Here is a 24,398-nt window from a genome sequence, read left to right on the forward strand (position 1 = left end):
TCCACCTGAATTTCTCTTTGAATACAGAGTCTATGTATTTGTGGAATTATTGATAACTGAATCTAATATGGTATCTGGATGCAAATCACTAAGTTTATTGAGTCTGTCAGGAAGTAAGTAATACAGGAAGAAAAAGAAGTGAGAGGAAGACATTCATTTTTTTATAATATCATAAGACATGGTGTTGCAAATTATAATTAGGTCAGGAAATTAAACACAATATGCTATATAAGTTAAAAATGGAGTAACCCTAAAGAAAAAAACAAATTAAATAAAAATGTCTTTAAAATATGATTGTAAAATACTTACGGGTACATTTGAAGCCACATGTTGAAAAATTTATTACTGCTCTGGTATGCAAACCCCACTACATTTTATCATCTCTTTTTACTTCACTTTTTAAATTTTATTTTGGTTCAGTTTGGCAATAAAATGGACATATTGAAAAAGGTTAGTAAATCAGTTCTGATATCCAGAAGGGGAATTTAGTGTGCTCATATTTATGCTGGGAACTCCAGTGTTTCCCTGTTGGAGCAGCTGTGATTTCAATAGGCTGCAGAGCTTACGTGTGGCAATGTCTTTCTTCTTATAATTAAGAACACCTTTACAAATAAAACCCAGGAAAGGAAGGAAAGAATGTTAGGGGTGATAAAATTAAAGACTTCTGAAAAGAAACTCTTTGAAGGGAATACAATATAGGTAATTCTTCATTTCAGAAAGGGAATTTATATGTTTAGTCCATTTCTGATATGTGCATTTTCTGTATTGAGAGCGTGCTTTTGGTTAATATGCGAGACTGCTTTCTAAGGGCCCCTTCCTGAAATGGTTTGGTCCTTAGTTAGGGAACTATCTAGTGGAGGTGATAGCAATTGTATGAGTAAAATTGCAAGAACAAAAAGAAGGAATATCAAAGAGTTCCAATTTTTAATCTCATTTAACGCTTTATTAGGAGTTAGACAGCTCACTCATTATCCACCTGGTCCCCGGGTGATCTGTGAACTCCTATGTTCCCTGGCAGATTCACCATTTTGGATTGGTGGCCAAAGACCAAGGCTGACCAGGGGGTTTATTAGTAGTGAAAGTCCTGACCACCATCCCCATTCCAGAATAAAAGATCTGGGAAGTTTGTGTGAGCCACAGGAGAAGGAAATATGACCTTCTGCATGTAAAGAGACGGATGAAACTACAGCTTAGACTTTTGGTGGTTTTGCTATAGAAGCTTTCACTCTTAAAAAAATACATCTGCCTTTCTTTGATCCACAGTTAGAATTAAATTTTAGGGTGTATACTAAAATATGTTAACCAGCAAGCAGTTTAGATCTGACTAGGCAGGCTGCATGTGCATTAAATAATACTCAAAATAGGCTATTTCTATTTTAAATATGAATGATAAAGGCATATTGATTTCATGATTGCCACATGTAATGGGAAACAGAAATTAATAATATCACAAACTCTAGAAATTCTCTGTAAGAAAAAAAAAGAAAAAGAAAACATGTCAGACTACTTCTCCTGACATTTTTTCAAACCTGATATTTTTGAGTAATCCCTAATGCTTTTCTCCGCAGAGTGAGGAACTGTTCTGTATCCTGTCTTGTCTTAGTTTGATGCCTTGATGTAAATGACCGTTGTATGAACTGGAACAGGTTGCCCAGAGAGGTGATGGAGTCTCCATTCTTGAAGAAACTCAAAACCTGACTGGACTCAATTTACTTAATTCTTATTCAATGTGTATGAATAAAAAATGTACTGCTGCAAAGGCCTACAAGAAGTTATCTATAAAACGTGTTTTGTTGGTTTGGTTTGGTAATTTCAAGTACGTATCTTACTTCTGAAAGTTGTCACTGCTTGGCCAGAGAGTCCATGATGTTCTGTCCAGGCAGAACACAAAGTCTCTGCTGATAGTCTCTTGTAAATGTCCAGTGACCACTATGCAGCTCATTACACACTACACATTGAGATACATTTGGTCTTTTTATGGGTACTCAATTTGTCAAACATAATTAGCTGAAATCAGTCCTCAGAGACCAGGAAAGATCATGTCTATGATCACGTGTTGTATTTGAATAGGCTCTGTTAGCACTGAGGAAGAGGAAGAAAGTGTTTCTTCTTACTGTTGTCCAGACTTTTGTAGCCAGTTCAGTGTCAGTTTATGGTTGGTTCTGCATGTGAACATCATGCAATACTGTGAAGCTTCCTGTGGTCTTTAAGGAGTTCAATGAGTAAAATACACTTAATAATGACTTAGCCATAATGACTTCACCTGAAAATCTGCATTAATTTTGAATAGACTTTTAGACTTTTTTAGGATTCCTGAAGAAGAAATGTGGTTCTCTAATAAAATCAGTTAAACCTGTCACAAGGATTTAATTTTTCTTTTTTGCTTTTGCTTTGTCTGTTAAATTCAGTTGGCCTGCAAAAAAGGACATGAGCTCAGCAGCATTTTTTTCCAGGAATAATCCCTAAATTGTTCATTTTGAAAAGAAGAAGTTCTACCAAAATTGCAAGGTGATCAAATCCAACAGCAGAATTCCACTGACATGGTAGAAAATGTCTGTCAGCATTTAAACCTGGGCAGTCTTCTGTTGACCTCTTAACCCTCTTCATTGCAGCTGAATGGCATAATAATGTGACAGTCCCTCACAGGAACAAGCTGGGCTTCTTTTATTCTGTGGTAAAGAGATGAATTTAGGAGCACCTCAGGGCTGTTATACAATACTTCAGGAAGTTCCAAAGAATCTTCATTGCTTTTCTTTTTGGGAGGACTGATGTATATTTTGGAAAACATAAGCATCTAACTTAAATGGACTTACACTCTCTTTTTATTTAGCTGGGTGGGGGGAGTGGGAAGGAGGAAATGAAAGGATTTTCTTATGTACATTTGGAACTGCCTCTTAACAAGAAATACTTCCAAATAAGAGTAAGCCAAGTAAACACCCACTGGAAAAAACTTTTTTACTGCTTTGCTATTCCTAGTGGATATTTTCATTGGTTTTATTTATTCAAGTTCTGGTCACATCACTTGCATGGATGAGGTTTCATAGTTACTATTGATTTCTAAAAGGACAACCAATGTGAGGTAAACCATTGACCACCAGCATTTGCCAATGAGTATCAGGCCAAGGGTGGTCACTCCTCTAGTTTGCCTGTAATCTATGAAGTCAAGTGTGGAATATCCCATGAAAAGTAATGGTGCTTAAAATTGTATTTCTTCTAAGTTTCCCTTAATTTACTTCACTATGTGAATGGTGACAGCAACAAGTCATGTCTCTCTATACACGCTATCAATTTCTCTCCTGTTTCAAATTCCCTGATGCTTTACTGAAGAGTTCACAGATATAGAAATAGGTCAAGAATACAGAGAAAAATGATGTGCTGGAGCTGTTGAGCAGAAAGGAGATGCAACTGCTGTCCATGACCTTTTCCTTTTGTGAGGGACATTACATAGTTCTGCTCAATGTACCCATCTGAAGGAAAAGAGACACCTCTGAAACATGCAGAGCGAGGAAATGTTCTAAATATTAACCTAAAAATTTTCTATGTCGACCAAATTTCCCATCTGTTTTATTTGTTTGCTTGTTTGTTTGTTTGATGTCTTGGCTTCCGGTTTTACTAGGAATTTTTCTTTCTCCATTTCCACATTATGTTTATGCAGCTGCCATTGTAGTTACTATTACCACAGCTGTAATGATACTAATGTGAATTTCTTCTTCAACTATTATTCCATTTATCTAGGATATTGGAGCATTCTTATGAGGAACAAAGGAAAGCAAAATGTTTTTGAACAGTGGTCCTACACCTCCTCTTACAAGCTAGTCACTTTGTATCACAGTAATATTCTTTGGTATGTGTATTTTAGTAGGCACATGACAGTTAAGAGAGTGTGCCTTCAAGCTCTTCTACATTCTTCCGAACTGACCCTTCCCTCTGCGAAAGACATTCCTCTATGGATACTGTATGTGGTGGAGTAGCTAACCCGTACCCCTACAAGTGTTTCAAGTCTGATGTAGAGCTCTGTTTGTACCTTTTGATCTCTCCCTTTTCTCTCTAATATATGTCTTTTACTTACGTAATGAAAAAATTTATATCTCGAAAGCTCTTTAAAATACACTACATATGAAAATTCACTCAAATTGTCATTGAGGAATGATATTTGTAGAACATAACTAGTTTTTTTTTTTCCTTCTCCAATTAAATGGTATATTTTGAAAAATAATTTAGTGTCTTACCTGATCAGTATACCTTGTTAAAAATAGCTTCCATGCATGTAAATAACATTTGTCTTCCCTACTTCTTCCTTAGCCACATGCAAACACAAAAAGCGTAACTGAGATTCAGGATGGACAAAAAAAAGCTAAGGCTGTGCAGCTGTCCAAAAGGTAAGAAGCTTAGTACTTTTTTGGGAGTAGGAAAGTGGGAGAAGAAGAGGAATGTAATGACCTCGGTTTGAGTCATAGCAGGGTGAAGAATTTCAACTTTATGGGGTGAGAAACAACTTATTTTTGCAATGTTCTTCATCCCCATTGTTTAGAAACAAGTTAAAAAAGGCAGTTACTTGTGCCAAATTTTGCTTCAGGTACAGAGTAGCACAGTGCTTGGTGGGAGCTGGATTCCTGTAGATGGGAACTAAATATCTCCATTTGTGTATTGGGTTTATGTGGCAAGGTTTTTGTAGCTGGTGTGGTGCGGGGGTGGCCTCTGTGAGCAGAACCCAGCAGCTGCCCCACGTCAGACCAGAGCCAGCTCCAAAACGGACCCACCGCTGGCCAGAGCTGAGGCAGGGAGTGATGCTGGTTGGGCCTCTGGGAGAGCAGATTTAAGGAAAGGAACAAACTGTTGGACAACTCTGGGAGAGAGGAGTGAGAAGCAGCCCTGCAGCCCCCCAGGTCAGTGCAGCAGGAGGGCAGGAGGTGCTCCAGGCAGGCAGCAGCAGTTCCCCTGCGGCCTGAGGAGAGGCCCCTGGTGGAGCAGGCTGTCCCCCTGCAGCCCATGGGTCCCACACGGAGCAGATCTCCACGCTGCAGCCCGTGGAGGAGCCCCCGGTGGAGCAGGTGGATGTGGCCTGGAGGAGGCTGCGGCCCATGGAGAGCCCCCGCAGGAGCAGGCCCCGGGCCGGAGCTGCAGCCCGTGGAGAGGAGCCCACGCAGGAGCAGGGGGTCTGGGGGGAGCTGCCGCCCGTGGGGGACCCGTGCTGGAGCAGTTTGCTCCTGGGGGATGGATGGACCCCGTGGTACGGAGCCGTGTGGGAGCAGTGCTTGAAGAGCTGCTGCCTGTGGGCAGCCCCCGCAGGATCAGTTTCAGAAAGACAGTACCCACTGGCTAGTTTCAAATAGAGGGACTGAAGGAGGTTGCTCACAAACAATTACACAAGTGGAAATGCAAATTTCCTGCAAACAGGCATGGGGATTCTATTAGAGCCCTCTACTGAGGAAGACTGCAGTATGAACTCCACTCTTACTATCCCCATGAGAGAGGGTGCTGCAGGTGGCTTAAAATCAGGGAAAATTTCACAATTCTCATCAGAGAATTCACACAGGAGTGAAAGGAAACAAAAAAAGAAGAACACCACAGACCCATTAGAGATGACTTTTCAGGAACCTAGTTGCTTTAATTACGAGTGATTCATTTAAAACAGGCACATATAAGAGTTAAGCAGCTGGTCAGTGCCTGTACTGTCAGAAAACAGATGTTTTTGCACGGTACAAGGCAGCTGAAGCAAGGCTGTGGATTTGGAAGCAGTGCATTCCACATGGCTTGGAAAGAAGCCGGGGCCACATCCTGCAGCCTTCATGTGCCTGATAGCTCCCCTCTTGGGAACAGGTCTCCACAGACCATGTACTAGTTATGTCAGTCAAAGATTGCCCTCAAGATTAGCAGAATCTCAGCACCACATTATTCTTTCACATTTGTAACACGTTTTTCCCTGCTAGCTGTATAATAGGGAATTCTTTATTATCCACTACCGTGGTTTTGATTTGCATAAAAAATTGATCTTATTTGCCATACAAGATACAGTTGTTAGCTGCTTTCACATAAAAAGAGCAGATGAGGAACAAGATTATATCAAGTATTACAAGCGTGTAACACCACCAGTGAGCTCTTTTGCCTTTATGGGCACAGATCACAAATTACGTATTAGAACAATAATAAAGTTGGGAAGTGAATCACCCCAAATTATACATTATATGCATCATACAGGTGTATATGAATAGATTTGTAGTTGAGTGGTCAAGACTGTATTCAATTGCTGTAATCAGCTTACCAGATCTTGTCTTTGAATTGCTAGCAGAATGACTGCAGGTGGTCATGGCACATGAAGTAACAGGAACCTAGTGAGTAAATATGATAAATTTAGCAAAGGGTCAGAGTAAATTAGCTATTCTTGAATGACCTCATGGTTATGGATGAGTTAGGAGTTGGTGGCTCTGATTTGGCAGATCCCTTCGATCACAAATAGACTCACTTTTCTCCTTGAATAATGAAGCTCCCATGCACATTTTTATACAGAACTGGAGTTTCTAACACAGCTCTCTGTGAATGTATGAGTGCAATAAGTGGAGGTAATGGAGTAGTACTCTAGTTGCCATAAAATAAGTTACTTTTGACCTGTTGCTTTTGAGATAAATTCAATATCATTATGTCTGCGAACTTAATTCTACATGGATAGTCCCCATTTTTTAAAATAGCCACCCTGTGTTGCTTTTTCCTCTGCCCATCACCATAAAACATAATTACATAAAATTACACAAAACATAATTGCTTAAAAAAAATCTGGAGGAGATATAATGCAATGAGATTCTTTGGGAGACCTGAAAGTAGAGTAAGGTTTAATTTAAATGATAGTTTCTTTTGAGATTATTTTGCGTATTCCAGCTAAAACTATTGTTATTTTGTTTGCAAATGTCTTAAAAAGAAATTTCATCCTAATTGTTCTTTGTATTTGTGTTCACAGCACAGTGTTTGTTTGTTTCATTTTGTCTATGTTTTCCCTGGGTGTTTTATCACTCTTGCAGTGCTTTCAGCATGTTTGTTGCTTTGATGGTGGACTTGGTGTATTGAAGGCGAGAAGCATTTAGCTTTCTATTTTGCCATGAGCACCCTTCAGTGAACAATGTCCTGTAAATCTTGTTCCAGCATTTGAGAGTTTTCAAAAATACTTCTAAAACCTTAAAAAAAAAAAAAAGAAAATGCTCCCATTTTATTTATTTATTTATTTTCAAATATGGTGAGAAGACTTTCCTACATCTTCGCAGACAAAATATCATAGTGTTTAGTTAAATGGTGATGATGTAAAATTACAAATGACAAAAACACAGATATAAGGAAAACCAAATAAGGCTGATTTATTTTTATTGCTTAATGTAAGAGAAATTCAAAACCATTAACCAGTCCCTTGCAAAACAAGTATGTGAAATCCTTTCAGTTTTCATAATCAACAGGGCTGTTCGTCTGACAGGGAAGTTGGAAGATGTTTCTTTAACCTGAAGTGCCTTTCTAAGAACAAATCCTTCAGGAGCATGCAGCATTGTTCTCTGTGGTAATGCCGTCTCTGGAGATCTGAACTGACTTAACACTTTTCGGTCATTCTGGAGAACTGTATCAGCCAACAGTACTGAGCCAAAACCAGCAGTCTGTAATTTGGCTTGAGGAGCAGATTGTCTGGCATCCAAAATCAATTTGCAAGGTAAGAACAGAAGTGGGTTAGAACTGGTGTAAACAGATGTTCATAAAGGAAGGATCGGGTGAGGAATTTGGAGTCTAGTGTTACTTAGGAATCAGACCATGATTTGGGAGCTAATGGTGGGTGGAAATAAGTTATTTTGAAAGGGTCATAGGGGTTTTCCAAAAGTATGTATTTATAGAATTAAAAGTATGGGAGGTGGAGAAAAAGGTAAAAGAAAATTACCAAGGTATGCCCTTCATAAAAAATAGTAATAATAAAAAATGCAGAAGCATAAAAGAATAGGGAGAAGAGGAAAATGGAGACTTGGAAGGCATAGAATAAAAGAGATGACATTTTAAAGAAGAGATGACATTTTTAAGAATTTCAGAGCTTGCGTTCTTTGCCTCCGTATTCCACTGTCAGAGCTGTTCACCAGGGATTGAAATGATTCCTTGTACACAGCACATGGAGGGAATGCAGGAAATGTGGTCGGTGTAATTTAGTGGGATTCCTATCAGCTGATTTAATGCAGATTTACTTCTGATACAGTAGTAGCCCTGAAAAAGAAAAGGTGGTGTTTGTTAGCTTGTTAGTAGCCAGTGAATGTTTACATATTGTAGACATATGAATGTTTCTCACTCTCATACTATTGAAAAATTGACCCATCAGAAGTCCCTTTAGTGCAAAGTTAGAATTTTGATAGCAATATTAACTTGGCTGCATTAAAGAGTAAAGCATAGTTCAATGTGCAAAGGGCACACCACATTTCAGAATTTGATTAATAATTAAAAAGAAGTTCCTTCTAACACCTCTTAACATTAGAAAACATGTACCAGTTGTGGAGTTTGGGCATATAACAGATATGTGTGTAAGATCCAGTATAATATCTCCAGTGAGACTACTATACATCTCAAATAGCAAGCCACAGCTTCTATTAAATGTAATCACTTCTCCCAGCAGTACAGCAGCATAGTTCAATACAGAACAAAATTGTTTTCTCAGTTTAAAGTAATCCCCACCACAGCCTGCATGGTTAAATAGTGACTCGGAAACAAGGGGAAATAACGACGGAGGTTAAGCTTCTAAAGATGAAAGCAATATGTTTTGCCAAAAAAAAAAAGAGATCAAATCAAACAGAGTAAAATGATCTACAGGGAAATCCTTTGCTAGAGGTTAATGCTACATGATAGATCTCAGAAGAGACAGACATGGGTGGAAATTCTTGGAAAACAGGGGTGCATTAAGTTACCTATATTGAAACTGTATCAACGGGAGATCTGCCTCATGGTGTTGTAAAGCATTTCACAAAGGAAGGTATCACCACAGGTGGGAAAAAATGTGCTCCTAAAAGAGAAAACCAAGCAAGCTCTGGCACTAGTACAATAGAATCTCTGTGAGGGGAGCGATAAAGTGCATAGAATTGTGGTGATTATATTTTACAGCCAGGAAAGGAAACTGATAAATATCTACTATGAGGAGAAACAGGGCAGATTTAAACATTTTTACCCCAAGGAGAGTTACATGGAATTTTTGTATTTTAAAAAAATAACAATAAAAATAAAAGTAGGGTTACTGAAAGTTATTTAGGAAACAGACAACATGTCTAAAATCCTAAGGGACCTGCAGAAAATTTTGGAAGACCTTGTTTCACCTTTGGGGAAAGAAGGACGTGAGGCTGAAATATTTTTATTCAGATGAAGCAACAAACCCAGATGGGATACTTTGTGAATTCTGTAAGAAATGATAAGTGATCTTTTGGGTTATGTGGCAAAATAATTTAAAATGTTTCCAGGAAACTGACATTTTCCAGACAGTATAAGAGGAAAAGAAAAAATGCTTCTGGAAAACACCCTGATTCTACTACATGGCTATACATCTGCAGGAGATGCTTACAGCACTTGAGCTGGTCCTACTAAAGTCACTTTAGAGTCAGTGGAGGGAAATAAGTGGAGGGCACAGTCCTCGTTTTAAAGGATGTGCATGTACTTGGTCAGGTAAATAGCATCCTGAAACTTTCTGTTTCTCTCCATTAGAAAGGGAGTTCAGAGTGACAAAATTGGATATAAGTCTACATACTTGTTTGTAGAAGTCTAAAGTTAGATGAAATGAACCCAGCCATAGCTACCAATAATTCCCTTTGACACAGCATGATTGGGCTCAGTGCAAGGAGTTTCAGAGGTTAGGCTAGACTTCACGGGTGCACAAACACAAATATGCACAAAGATGAGAAGAAATAGCATATATAGACCTGTCTGATAGGGTCTACTCACACACACAAATGTACCCTTAGCACTGCCTTTGAGGGAGGTGCTGGACTCTCCTGGGGAAGCTCGTCATTGACAAAAAATATCTTGCTCAGAGCAAGCAAGTTATAAGGTAGCATTAATAATTCCCTCAGTCTGTCACATAGCCTCATTTGTGTCTGTGATGTTGGGAATTAGGAAAAAAGACACCTCTGCATATCTGCTCTTACCCATCACTCAGATGGCAGCAGTACCTGAAGGCTTGCAGACAGTAACCAAAGAGGCCACCTGTGCCTGGGCAGCTCACTGTCCAAGCCTGTGAAATAAGTCAGCCCACTCCAGTGCTGACCTCTCTGTAAGTTTTTTAAAACTCTGTACACTAACCTTGATTTTCGCATCTCATTCTATCTCAGTGCTGACACCCTCTATTCATACCAAACCCAATGGTGGGTATGTTGGTAAATCTCTGTATTGAACTCTCCCCAGAGCTTCTGTTCAGCTCTCCAAACATGACTTCCTGGCAAAAGATGAGATGACAAGATTGACAAATATGTAAGATGCTGCTCTTAATAAAAATAACAACAGTCTGTGGCTGAGCAGAAAAATGTGTTGGTGGATTGACAGCTCACTGCTTTCATTTCCTCCTCAGCCTCAGAACATTGTTGGTACTGCTGAGTTTTAAACACAAGTGTGCACAGAATAGGCTTATGTCAAGAGATTATTATTTACATGCTCCATGTCATCTATCAGATCTGTTTTACCACATGCTGGAGCTGTTTCGGACCCACCGCTCTACACCCTTTCATCTCAGCGGGTGCCCCTGCCTGCACACTGTTGCAGGACCACCCCTGGTGAGCAATCTGATGGAGAAAAGCCGTGCACTAGCAAGCAGCTTTCCAGCCGAATGGCCTCGGCAGTGTGTTGCAGCATCCCACTGTTTTGCTATTTGACAAAAATCAGTCGCTTGCAGGTGGTGATTTCAGCTATAAATTGTGACTAACTATGTGGTTTTCACAGCCTGCTGTGGAGAGCATCGCTGATGTAGATCACCGTGCTGTAAGCTTTCTGATATCCCAGAGGGTGGAAATCGGATCAGGGTGGAGAATTCCTGACTCATTTCTGACTTGTTTGAGAACAGGGATGGTCTTCTGCCCATTTTGGTGCTGCAGTTTCCTTCTGGGGATATACCCACCAGCATACAGTGAGGCAGCATGTGGCCATGGCAAGGATATCTGAGGTCCTGTTTCATACCTACAAATGCACGAAAGGAAGCAACATCTTCATGAAAACTTTGGTTGTCTGTACACTAGATGAATAACCAGGGTGATTCAAACACAGGGACGTTTTTATTTTTACTTCTATTTTTTCCCTATTAGTGTATTTAATCCTAAATTTCTTGCTAAGAGATGTAGGACAATCTCTAAGTCTGGTCAGTACTTCCAACCAAGAAGCAGTCATCAGTTTTAATACATATGCTGTTGTTTAATTGATCTGGTCCGTATGCCTCAAAATGTTGTGAATTACTGCTTAATCCTCAGCCTTGGAAGGAAGCAGACCCAGTGGGAACTAACCAATAATTGTCATACCCTATGAAAATATTACAATTATAAATGAAAATCAGCCTTTCCAGGTAGCTTTCTGCATGCTTTTGCTGATGTTTAGATGTTGTAATTTAACCACATATTTAGAACAGCTATTCTCAGTAGAGACCCTTATGAACTGTAGTGTTAGCATTCTTGGCACAGGTCAAGCAATGGAAAATATTTCTTATCTGATTTGGCCGTATCTATAAGTGAAAGACATGTAAAATGTCTTTCAAAACATTTATGATTTACAAAAAATAATCAAATTCATAAAGTATCATAAAAATTGCCTGTGAACATTTCTGTAATTGTCTTTGATGATACTCTGTGGCCTTTTGTAAGTACTTTATGTATGAATAGTAATGCATCTTACATGTATTATCTGGGTTTATATAGCTAGGTGTTTCAGAATTCTCTGGAAGGATCTGAGAAAATGAGATGTCCAGGAAGTATATATATTCTTTATTAAGAGGGAACTGCTGATATACCCAAATTGCAGATTACTTCACATAAAATCATATGCGTCACTTTGGAAAAAGGTATTCAAAAGGTATGAAATGAATCCAGAGTAACAATGAGGACCTTGTGAACAGTTCTGTGTTGACAATGTATGCCCTAAGAACATAAGGTCTTATTTGAGTAAGACTATACACTTTTTACAACCTCCTCTGATTTGTATCATCTTCTCATGCCTTTTTAAGTATTTATTAGAGTATTTCAGTCATTTCTTACCCATAGTCCATTAAATAGCAAAAGATTTTGGGTCATCCTTCATTTCCAGTGTTGGACAAAAAGGTTGGCTGCACAGAGCTAGCTTGCAAGTAGAGGCAAAATGGCCTTCTTTCATTATTGAAACATTTTGGGTTGACTTTGAGAAACCGTGAATTTGAACATATTTGAGAAAAAAAAATTGTTAAGATTTTAAACTGATTATATTAAATAATATTTCTGAGCAAAATCATTTTCTGCAGATTTTTGAAAAAATACTTTCATAACTTAAAACTCAGTTCCTATAATTTATTTTCATATTTAAATGTCTGTTTTATTCAAAGATCCTGATGATGCTAAACAAAAACCAGAACTTCATCACATAGTGTATTAACTGATGGTAACAGTTCACTCTGAAAACAAGGTAGCTCTGCCCTAATAATTGCAGCCTGAAGGACATTTCTTGATAAAACTGAGATGAGAGTTGTTGACATTGTTGCCATAAGCCGTAACTGTGGGCTCATCATCTTCTTGCATCCTTTAATATATACATTTATAAACATGCTCTCAGAATTTTTGGAACAAAAATTTCCTAAATATTCCTGAATTGCTGTGCTTTTACTAATTGCTCATTGTTTTCTTAATTTTCATGATACATACCAATCTCTCAACCTCCTCATTAATTTTGAAGTCAGCACTGGAAAGGGGGCCTTTCCATGTACATCAGCAGGAACAGATTAACTCTGTCTGATCATTCCTTTTAAATCTCTTTTGAAAAATCTGAAAATTTAAGTAGCCAGAATAAAGTTATTCTTGTTCCCCAAATAGAATAATAGGAGAACAATAATAGGCCTGCAGTTACACTTAACAAGCTAACTGATTTCCAGAAGAGTTTGCCTTGTGTATTGCCTACTTTTCCTGTCCCCCAAGACTGGTGAGATGATAGAGTCTCTCTTAGGAGAAGCAAAGTAGTGACCCTAACTCACCTTGAGTCTTGATGAATCTACATCATGTTGGTATCCTCTCATTCCCTTTCTGTATCATCTGCTCTTTTGCTGTGTCCTGCTTTCTCTTGAGTGCCCTTTATTTTATTCGGAACAATGGTGGGTGGGGTGGTGCCAAATAAATGCATGCCAAATAAATATTCTTAACATGGAGTCCAGCTTGGAAGAAAGATTCATAAGTAATTATCTGTTGAAATACATTTACTGTATTTGCTTTGGTCCCTCAGTGTCAGAAGACAACTAAAATCCGTAGTCACTGTTGATTGCATCATAGGTCATAGAAAATGTCAGTCTGCAAAAAACATTCTTAATTGCATACATTTTCTAAGTTTCTGGTAGTCACTTGGACTGTCTGAGTAACACTGACAGGACCTCTCCCTGAGTCCAAGAAACTCATGCCCAGATTGCTTCAGGCCAACACATCAGACTAGTATTTTTGAGCAGTTAGCTGAAACCAAGCTATATAGTAGTTGGCCAGCCATCTTGTCTGAGCTCCACGTGATGTTCTTGTGCTTTTAAATCATAATTAACAATCATTTTTATGAATTTTTCAACATCATTAACCGTAATGACTTATTTATTAGATCATAATTATGTATATGGCATAACGTGGGCCATGGCAGGAAGATACTTGTGCATGTTTGAAGAAGCAAAACCTTCTTGGAGATGTCGTAAAGCTCTAGGTGAGGGGAACCAGAGAATCCTCTTGCTATGGTCTTCCTCACTGATGAAGAGGTCTCTGAAATGAACTATTGCCAGAACGACGCCTGTGTGTTGTCTTGAAGTGAGCTAACCGGAGTGATCTAAAACAGGACCAGGGAGCAAAGCAGTCATGAACCAGAGAAGAGGAGCAGAGGTCCCATAGTCAACAGCCTCTTTACTATCTCTCTCTTATATTTAGCGATCTTATTGCTGAAGAATATTCCGTCAAACATAAAGCATCACAAGAGCAAGACTTGAAGATTTAGGTACAGAAAAAAGATCACGTATTTTTTTTTTTCAGTGTTTTAAATCTTGTCAAAAATATTATATTTTCAGCTACCTTTATCTAGCCTGCTACAGGAGTGACGCATTCCTGGGAGATTTTTGATTCTTTAGGTTTAATTTCTTTTGGACTTATGTCTTTTTTTTTTTTTTTCCACTTTTGTACTTTTTGTAAGTAAGTACTATTTCAGAATCTAAATTGTGTTCACTTTTTATATTATAAATTTTCCTATCAAATTTCTTCACTGCATTTAAAGATTAACCTAGCAGTTTATGTGAATTTAAGAATATCTCATCATTTTACTTGTCTCTTGTCTTTTCCTTTTTTTTTTTTTCTTTTAAAGAACATAAAATTGCTTTCCAATTCCCTGACAGCCCTCCTAAGCCTAGACAATTTTGTTATTAACTGCCTTGCCAAAAGACTGTGGTAGAGGCTTAAGTTCATAGCGTATTCATCAAATGCCACCAACAAAGTATTTCTCAAACAGATGAGGAGGTCTGAATTTAACACTCAGAGCTGTTGTGACATTGTAAAATACTCTTTTTAAAATCTCATGTTTTGTATGGCCAAGTGAGCTCATCTACTCCAGAACACCATGACTAGTAGGTGATACATCAGGCCTTTTGTGTTATCTGAACACAGCTGCAGAATCTTACACTTGGTAGCAGACCAGGGTAACAGCAGTCAGGGGTTTGATCCTAAATAAATAAATAAATAAATAAATAAATAAATAAATAACGTGTGTATGTTAAATTAGGTCTGAAAACAGTAGACAAAAAGGTGAAAGAAAGTTGGGGCACTCTCTGTGCCTCTTCAGGATTCTTCCTGTCCTTTGAGAAGCCTTGATGCTACCTGGTCTTCTGAATCCTGATATCAATAATGGGAAATTAGAGATAAATAGATCATTTCATGTTGGTCACTGAACAGATGATGATGGATATGAAGTGTTCATTTGACCATGGTTTGACAGGCAGATTGAGCTGGAGTAGAACCATCAATTTGGGTATAAAACTCTTCACAAAAGCCACTTGGCAGGCCATCTTTTATTGCATTTTCAATAGGAAATGGAAGGTGAGCTTAAAAAACTATTTTTATGTCAGTATACATTATTGATAGCAATAGGAAGTAATAAAGACAGGAAGCATGTTTTTTTTGGAAAGGGATAGAAGTACGTTTGTGTTTTAAGTGTGAAAAAAAAATCATCCTGTTAGAGCCAGAGATGAACTTTGTAATATATACACTTCAAAGTATACATTTATTTCTCTAAACATCCTCAAGAGAGAGATCATTAATTCTTTGCTGCTGACGTCAGGGAGCTGATTTATCCTTTTATTGGCCTAGTGTTTGTGAATATTAAAGGAGTTAAACCAAAAGTAAATAACAAATATTTAATCCCCAAACTTTAAGTTGCACCAGATGGGCTTTATTTTCAGATTACCGAGTGTGACTGTAAAGTGCCCTCAAATGGATACGAGTCCTGAGATTAACTTGTGGGGGCTCAGCTGTCATTGTAAACCACTATGTGCATGTTCTCAGGGTGCAAGGTCAGTTACGATGATCCTTGTACTTGTTCTCAGACCATCTATTACATATATTTATATTACTTCAAGGATGTTGCTTCAGGGTGTTACAAAGTAAGCAGGGAAATCACTGGTAGAAAATAAATGTATAAACCCTTCTATTGGCACCTTCTTGCTGTCATACATCCCACAAACTAACTTCATTTTGTCTAGGACTTGTAGCAAAATTTGCTCCTTCTGAACCTCCAAGCTTCTACTTCTCTGTATGTTCTCTCTCATCTATTAATTGCCCTTATTTGTGAAAATGTCTGTATTAGGAGTGGAGTCTTAATTTGGGAGAAATGCTGGGTCAAAATAGTTGTTCTGATGGATTTTTACTGCTAAAAGATCCTGGAAAAAAATGCTTTTTTTTTTTTTTTTTTTGATGAAGACAGGGAGAGTCAGAGAGGGGGGATTAGGCAACATTAAGCTATTTGTTTTTATGATTTGGCATCTTTTAAGACTTCTCTGACTTTCTTGCTGGCCTTGAGAGGTAGGCATGTTGTCACAGTATACTCTGGCCTTACCTAGTGGGTCAAGAGTTTGGGACTTGTGCACAGAAAATGTTCCCAAGGGGTTGTTTCTGCTTATTCCAAGGCATCATCTTCTTGACTGGACAACAGAATTAGGCAGGTGCTTGAATTTGAGGTATTTTATATTACTTTTGACTAAGAACATTTCTTTTTGACTGGATAAAATTAAAATGTCCAGAAAAAAGGACAATGGCTAATTTATGCTTTAGGTAAATATGATCAGTTCGGAAACTTTTTTTTTTTTCCTGTGGCCCTATTATGATAGATTAAGTCATGACTACAGTTCCATTGACTGCTTATGTTGGCAAAGTCTAGCCTGTTGTCTGAAATGCAAAGATGAAATTAATCTTGCATTTTCTACTTTTCTCACAAAGCCTGCTTACCTCAAAGAAGTGTCATGATGAGTTGGGTAAAGATCTCCAGGAAGACTTGAAGGATAACTCCTGTGGTAAGACCACTTCAGAAAATAACCTTGTATGAATTTAGCTTCAACTGACAAGGTCTGTAACATGTATTTCTTCTTCAGTCTCTGAGAATGTAACAGTTGCTTGATTAAATGATCATTTTCTCGGCTAATTGATGTATTATGGTGCAACTGTGGTCATAAGAAGGATGTGTCGGTCTTCATGATGTCTTCTAGATGCTCTGCTGCCACCATCTAGCTTGCAGCCACTTCAGTTTTATTGTCATAGAACTCTACTGTGCTGGATGAGCAAATGGAAAGTTTTAAAGTACAGGCTGCATTGTTTCTATTCCATGTGGAAATATCTAACATTTTGTTCTGACTGAAGAGTCAGCTGATGCTACCTTGTACTCAGCTGCACTAGAGACTTTTTCCTGGTGTGCAGGAGGAGCAGATAAGGTTCTTTCACTTACTCAAGACATTTCCCAGAGTTTGAAAGGTTAAAGATGTTGATGTCATCTGTAGTCACATCTTTCCCTTGAGAAATTCTAGGCTTGATATGTATAGTACAACAATTGTCTATTCAGTTATACAAGTTGGTGCAAGTTGTGCATACCCTTAAGACCGAGGATGATTTAACAACAGTGATATGCATACTGGAGCAAATGACTGTTGTTACCATTTTCTTCTGTGTAAGCACACAAGAGTTCATCTATTTTTGCTCACAATCCAGCCAGGATTCATCCGTCTAGATACTCATTGTGTTTTGCAGTTATACCTCACTTGTCTATTGCTTCAGATTAAAGGTAGATATTGAACTATTGACTTTGAATTCATTCTCTTGGTATCTGCATCCTTTCTTGGCTTTGTGAGCATTTTTAGGCACCTTACTTGTAAAGTTAGGGATCCTTTGATGTACTCAAACCCCCCTGTCAGTGAGCATTTCACAGTCAATTTGGAGTCACAACCCTTGTTACAATAGGTGTAAAGGATGACATTTGCTTCCTGGTCAGAGCTCTACCTCTTCTTCCCTTCTCCCCTCACTCCTTCCTCTTTCTTTTCTTTTCCTTTCTTCTCCTTACCTTTGAGAACTCTTACCTTCCCGTTTAGCTTGCCTCACTCTTTTATAGAAAAAATAGTGAGGACTTAGAATAAGTCACAGGCGAAATCAGGGGTTGTGAATGATATTACATGCTTCTGTAATTAAAGTCTGATTATTGTTCCAGTTGTGTCCTCATTAACAGTTATGTAAATACAGGTGGAGGTAAAGACAAGCCAAGCTCCCATTGTTGTAGATACTGGGTTGCAGGAATCCAGAGATAAATTAGGCTCTCTGGGTTAGGGACAACGTAGTTTAGGTTCCTTAGAAGATGGAGTTACACAAACAGACACCAAGGAAACACTGATTTCTTCGTACTTTTGCTAGGTAAAGCTGTCACTCATCGCTGCAGCCATGCCCACTGTGAAGTTAGAAATGTGAAGGCAGCCATGCCCTTCATGAGGCTGGGGTAGAGCCTTTCAAAGACAGAGCAGTTTCAAGGTGTGTTCATCACTCAGAAGCTCAGCCCCAAATGTCTGTGTTTTTCATCTGCCTGGTGTTGACAGCTCTCCTGCTGCTGCACGCAGTTAACAGCAGAGTCCCTCCTCTGAGCTAGGCCTCGGTGCGGCGCATTGGAGAACTGAACCCATGGATATTGCGGTTCGCCTTCGTTAAATCTGAGAGCATGTCTGCCCTTTAGCCGCGGGTGTGTTTGTAGCTTGTGCAGGCATTCCCTACCGACTTTTAATCTATCTAGATTGGCTATTGATAGTGGTTTAGCCACCTCAGCCTGGAGCGCAGTGGATGCCCAATGCCCAATTACGCGGACCACTTTTCAGGCAGGTTTTTCAGCCTGCACTGAGCTCCAGGTTCACAGCAGCAAGTAGCTGATGAGGCTGTCTTACTGAAGAGTAGCTAAAGCGTAACCTCATGGGGTGCCACAGCCACCTGGATGGTGTGTGGGGCTGGTCCTGGGGCTGCCCGGTGGGCGCTGTCCCACCACCACACTAGTACAACTTCAGCAGCACCTAGTCATGAATCTGGCTATTAGATTTTGCGTGTTTCTCTAAATTAATTCTATCAATCCAGCTTAGCATTTAGTGCAATGTTCTGAACACTCTGGTATTTGGCAGAAATTTCTGATTCCAGTAGCTGTTATATTAATCTTTGTGTTATTTAAACATGTTTTTAATAACTACATAACAATTTATAATTAATTTAGTATTTTGTACTAAGTCAGTGGCCTCAAATTGCTGCATCATGAGTGTTATATTAAATATAAGTTAGATTCTTGCTTGCAGTATTTGAGCTAATTGACCTACTTTTTCTTTTTCTATGTAATTTTCAAGAAAATAAAAGTTCCTCTGTGTAAGGATTATTTAGAGGGAATCTACAGATCTGCTCATAGAATCATCTTACAAATACTTACTTAATGACCTTCACTGGGAATTATATTAGTTCCACGAACATTACTCCATGCTGAGACTTGAAGCTGTGCGGAGTTCTCAAGTGCAAAGTATCTAATGGAATAATACAATATTTGAAGTAAAGGCAATGAATTGCCTTTATTGATCTCCAATTTAAATTTTGCTATCTGAGACTGATCAATTAAATTAGAATTTATTTAGGACATATCCTCACAAATGTTATGTTATCTGACTATTCCTATTGATTCATGATGTACTCTTGTGTTAAAAGGTCTGAAGTACCTTTTTTTTTTTGTGTGTGTGTTTTGCTACATTTCTCCCAGTAAAGACATTTTTGGGGATGTTTCCCTAGTAGTTTTGTCTGGCAAATAGTGACACGGGTCTGGACCTATCTGCAGGTATGCTATTTTCAGATAACAAGAGGAATTTATTTTATCAGATGAAAGAACTTCAGCTTGAAGAATATAGGTTGTTCAGTATTGCCAATAAATTCTTCTGTTCTTTGGGTATGCAAGCATGCAATAAATTTATAAGCTAAATATGGTGGTTTTTTTTTTCCATTCACTAGTATTATCTTTTTTTTTTTTTTTTTCTAAAGCCAAACCTGCTATGCAACTCAATAAGAAGTCCTGGTAAGTAAGCTGTACTTGGTCTGCATATTCTATCTTACAAATTAGAGAAAAGTATCAGTAAAATATGATTAGTCTGTTTCTAGGTATATGTACCTTATTATTTATTTATTTATTTTATGTTCTCTTCTATCAAAAAAACAATTTATGACAATCAGTGAACTGGGGTTCTGTGCAATGTATGTGAAACTGTTACTTTGGAATTAAGACTCATATGCTCATATGCAATAATATTGAATAAATAATATATAATATTTATAGATAGAAATTTAAACTTGTTTTCATAAGTATTGTTCATCCATTTGAGACTTCAGCATTGATCAATATTTGAAATAGACTAAAACAAATATTTTAAGTTTTTCCTGCAAAGAGCTTACTGGTTACCATAGTATGAAACAACTGCTTAGCCACAAGTGATAAAGTATGAAGACTCATTTCATTTAACAGAATTTAGCTTTGTTGGTGTCAATGGAGCTGTATATTCAGCTACCAAAGCGCAGTAATGCAAATAGTCACGTAATATTTATTGAAGTACTTCATTCTACAGTGCTAGCTTTAAAAAAATGCAGAGCAGAGTCATGCACAGAACTAAGCAGGTGGTTTTACAATAGCGAATGGAGATAAAAACAAAAGCTAGTACTGTTAATTTGTGTTTAGATAGTAAAAGAAAACATAGGTCATAGTCGTAGGAGGCATCCGGTCAGACAGCAAGTTTGTTCACTGCTCTTGCAGGCAACCTGCAGTATAATCTCAAAATAGTTCTGAGTTAGCATTAGAGAACTATTTACACTGTTATCAGTGCAGCAGTAGGCAGAAAAAATTGTTAGAAAGGTGTGTGAAGAGTAGGCTTGAGATGATCACAGAATCACAGAATCATCTAGGTTGGAAGAGACCTCCAAGATCACCCAGTCCAACCTCTGACCTAACACTAACAAGTCCTTCACTAAACCGTATCGCTAAGCTCTACATCTAAACATCTTTTAAAGACCTCCAGGGATAGTGACTGAACCACTTCCCTGGGCAGCCCATTCCAATGCCTAACAACCCTTTCAGCGAAGAAGTTCTTCCTAACATCCAACCTAAACCTCCCCTGGCGCAACTTTAGCCCCTTCCCCCTCGTCCTGTCACCAGGCACGTGGGAGAACAGACCAACCCCCACCTCGCTACAGCCTCCTTTAAGGTACCTACAGAGAGCGATAAGGTCGCCCCTGAGCCTCCTCTTCTCCAGGCTGAACAAGCCCAGCTCCCTCAGCCGCTCCTCATAAGCCTTGTTCTCCAGACCCCTCACCAGCTTCGTTGCCCTTCTCTGGACTCTCTCGAGCACCTCCATGTCCTTCTTGTAGTGAGGGGCCCAAAACTGAACACAGTACTCGAGGTGCGGCCTCACCAGAGCCTAGTACAGGGGGACAATCACCTCCCTAGCCCTGCTGGCCATGCTGTTTCTCATGCAAGCCAGGATGCTGTTGGCCTTCTTGGCCACCTGAGCACACTGCTGGCTCATATTCAGCAGACTATCAGCCAATACTCCCAGGTCCTTCTCGGCCAGGCAGCTTTCCAGCCACTCATCTCCCAGCCTGTAGCTCTGCTTGGTGTTGTATCCCAGGTGCAGGACCCGGCACTTGGCCTTGTTGAACTTCATACAGTTGACCTCAGCCCATCGGTCCAGCCTATCCAGATCCTCCTGCAGGGCCTTCCTACCCTTGAGCAGATCGACACACGCACCTAACTTGGTGTCATCTGAAAACTTACTGAGGGTGCACTCGATCCCCTCATCCAGACCATCGATAAAGATATTAAAGAGGACCGGCCCCAGCACTGAGCCCTGGGGGACTCCACTAGTGACCGGCCTCCAACTGGATTTGGCTCCATTCACCACAACTCTTTGGGCCCGGCCATCCAGCCAGTTTTTAACCCAACGAAGCATACGCCAGTGCAAGCCACGAGCAGCCAGTTTTTTGAGGAGAATGTTGTGGGAAACGGTGTCAAAAGCCTTACTGAAGTCAAGGCAGACCACATCCACAGCCTTTCCCTCATCCACCAAGAGCGTCACTTTGTCATAGAAGGAGATCAGGTTCATCAAGCCTTTCATAAACCCATGCTGACTGGACCTGATTGCCTGGTTGCCCTGCTGGAGAGAGCCCCTATTCACATCCCGCATTGGAGAGGAGAGACAAGAGGAATAGGGGAAGTCATAGGGACTGCAGGGCAGATAGTGAATGGAAGCTATTCCCAAAAGTCCATCATCAGAGTTGCTCTGCTGTCCTAACAACTGTTTTCTCTTGCTTTGCCTGTGCTTTCACTAACAACTTTGAGCTAGATTTGAAGTCCAAGCAGTTTAAAAAAGGTGTTTTTCTTCCTTTGCAAGTCTTTGTGTCTGAGCCCTGAGGGAGAGATTAAGTATTGTGTATCTTCTGCCTGCAGCATCTAACTTGCTCTTTTAAATGGATTTGATTCACTGCCAGAGGTTCAGTTCAGTATTCCTGCCAAGAAGCCCACTGAAGCCAGAGCTGGGCAGACAGTTGTGATGAACATTTTGCTTCCAGAAAGACGTAATTTTGGTCTTTCCAAATGCTTTTGTGATTCAGAATTGAATTTGGTAAATAGCAGTGATGAACTAAAACACAAACAAAACATTATTGAGGTGTTTCCTTCCAGTGTTTCCAAAACAAACAGCCTTGATTTTCTAGTGCTAGTTTGTTAATAGTCCCTGAAGTAGGTTTTGTGGGTCCCACAAAGGCGGAAAGGTCACTGCCATTCTCACCGTGAGGCTGAGGGTGTGAGAGCCCTTGGGTTGTATCTCTTCCCATTTTGAAGAGCTGCGCTCTCATTCTCAGACATGTGTTTTCCTTACTGGTTTGCAGAATATATCACCACAAGGCCTTTTCACTCTCCATCCCTCCAAGCCCTTTCACCTCCTATAAGCAGTTAAACGCCCACTGGGATACAGGAGGAATTCCACAGCTGGTGTTCAAGACCCTCTGTGCTGTTGCTGGGTTGTCCCTTGCTTCTGCCACCTTATGAAGCAGAGTAGTGATGTTGTGCGAGGGCACCAGCCAAAAGCAGCCAGACTAGTGGCTGGAAGGAAAGCTTGCTCCAGGTACCTGATCTAGCTGAAGAAAAGGAGAAATTTTTCACCAGCCCTTCAAGGGGAACAGAGACGCTCATCCATGAACCATGGTGGAGACAGGCTGTGTAAGTAATACCCTGGTGACCAGGCTTCAGGGCACAAAGGATATATTGCTTCTTGCCTGTGTTGTGAATCTGTGTTCAATTAATGATCCCCATAAATGAGAGAAGCCTGTAGGCAGATACCCCCTCCAGATAACTACAGGTCAATAGAGAGTTATTATCATGCAGTCCTGACCTTGTAGTGACTATTTTGGGTTTGGTCCCTTGCGCTGAAGCAGCGCACTCAAGGCTAAGGAGCATTCACTTTGTTCTGCAGGGTTTCAGTTCCTGCAAGCAGATGGCTATCGGCATCAGAAGGGAAATGGGGAAACTAAATGAGGTCAGAGTGACCGTACATAAGCAAGAGATAACATGCTCCTTTGAAATGATGAATGAAATAGTTGATGTCTTTCAATGGCAAACTACAGCAATGACACAGAATGTCCCCAGTGGCGTGGGGCCAGTGAAACTGCATGAACACAGCTGGAAGTGTGGTGGGGGGCAAGATGGGAGGGGAAGAAGCAGGTCCGCAGAGCACAGGAGCTTTCTCACATAACTCAGAGAGTGAAACTCCTGCTGTCCTTACACGAACCAGTGTGGGGTAGGTGGGGGAGGAAGCCACCAGCTAGAAAAAAGGGAGAATAAATTGCTTTCACAAAACAAATGGTGAAAGACAACGCTAAAAATTATACAGTCGCATATATGTTTTTAAAACATAATGGCACAGTTAACTGGCGACAACTGGAGAAAGCAGATTCAAATAATTTTCTCTAAGATACTCATTTGTGATGAACACTTAGGAAGAAATTTTGCAACCTTACTGATAGCAACAGAAATGTGGCTTGTATTTAAGAGAGCTACTGCTTGGAAGTCAAAGGTAGGAAAGCAGTGCTGTGAAGTATTAGCTACGAGACTGTTTTATGGTAACAACTGTAGCTCTGCAAACCCTAAGCTCTGTGAGAGTGGAGCTAGTCTCCTGAATATAAAATACTACATGAGTACAGAAATAAAGATTTAACATGCGTAATTATCAGAGCCTTTGTCTATGTTATAAGTTTAAATGCTTGTTATCTATTTTGGTTTTGAACTGTGGAAAAGTGCAGAGAAAATTCAAGCAGATCTTTTTATCTTGGGGCAGAAAGAGAGATTCTATTTTGCTGAAAATGGAAAAAAAAAAGATTATTCCTTTTATATTTTTATATATCTTTTATATATTAGCTTCCTGAACTTTCATTAAAACATTCAAAATCCTGTGTGTTTTTAAAGATAATTTTAAACTTTCCTTTTAAAAACCTATCCAGAAAACCCTATGCCACATAAAAGAAAAAGGTCTTTCTTTCTCTTTTCCTTTCTCTCCCTCTCTTTTTTTAAAAGGAAGAACTTAAAATCTGTGTGCTGTGTAAGAAACGTGTGCTGAAGTTTCATGTTTCAGGTAATCTTCTTTAAAATAATGG

At 39.4% G+C, this 24,398-nt stretch overlaps 1 long non-coding RNA gene across 1 annotated transcript; it reads left to right on the top strand.

Moving 5' to 3' along the window:
* Positions 1 to 4,301: 4,301 nt before the first annotated feature.
* Positions 4,302 to 23,047, top strand: LOC310901889. Its single transcript, XR_014586268.1, has 5 exons — positions 4,302 to 4,379; positions 7,424 to 7,684; positions 16,653 to 16,726; positions 19,746 to 19,779; positions 22,638 to 23,047. It is a non-coding gene; the product is annotated as an uncharacterized lncRNA (long non-coding RNA).
* Positions 23,048 to 24,398: the final 1,351 nt, after the last annotated feature.

This window comes from Anser anser (assembly GCF_964211835.1).
Source record: "Anser anser genome assembly, chromosome: 1".
In the NCBI taxonomy this organism is placed as follows: Eukaryota; Metazoa; Chordata; class Aves; order Anseriformes; family Anatidae; genus Anser; species Anser anser.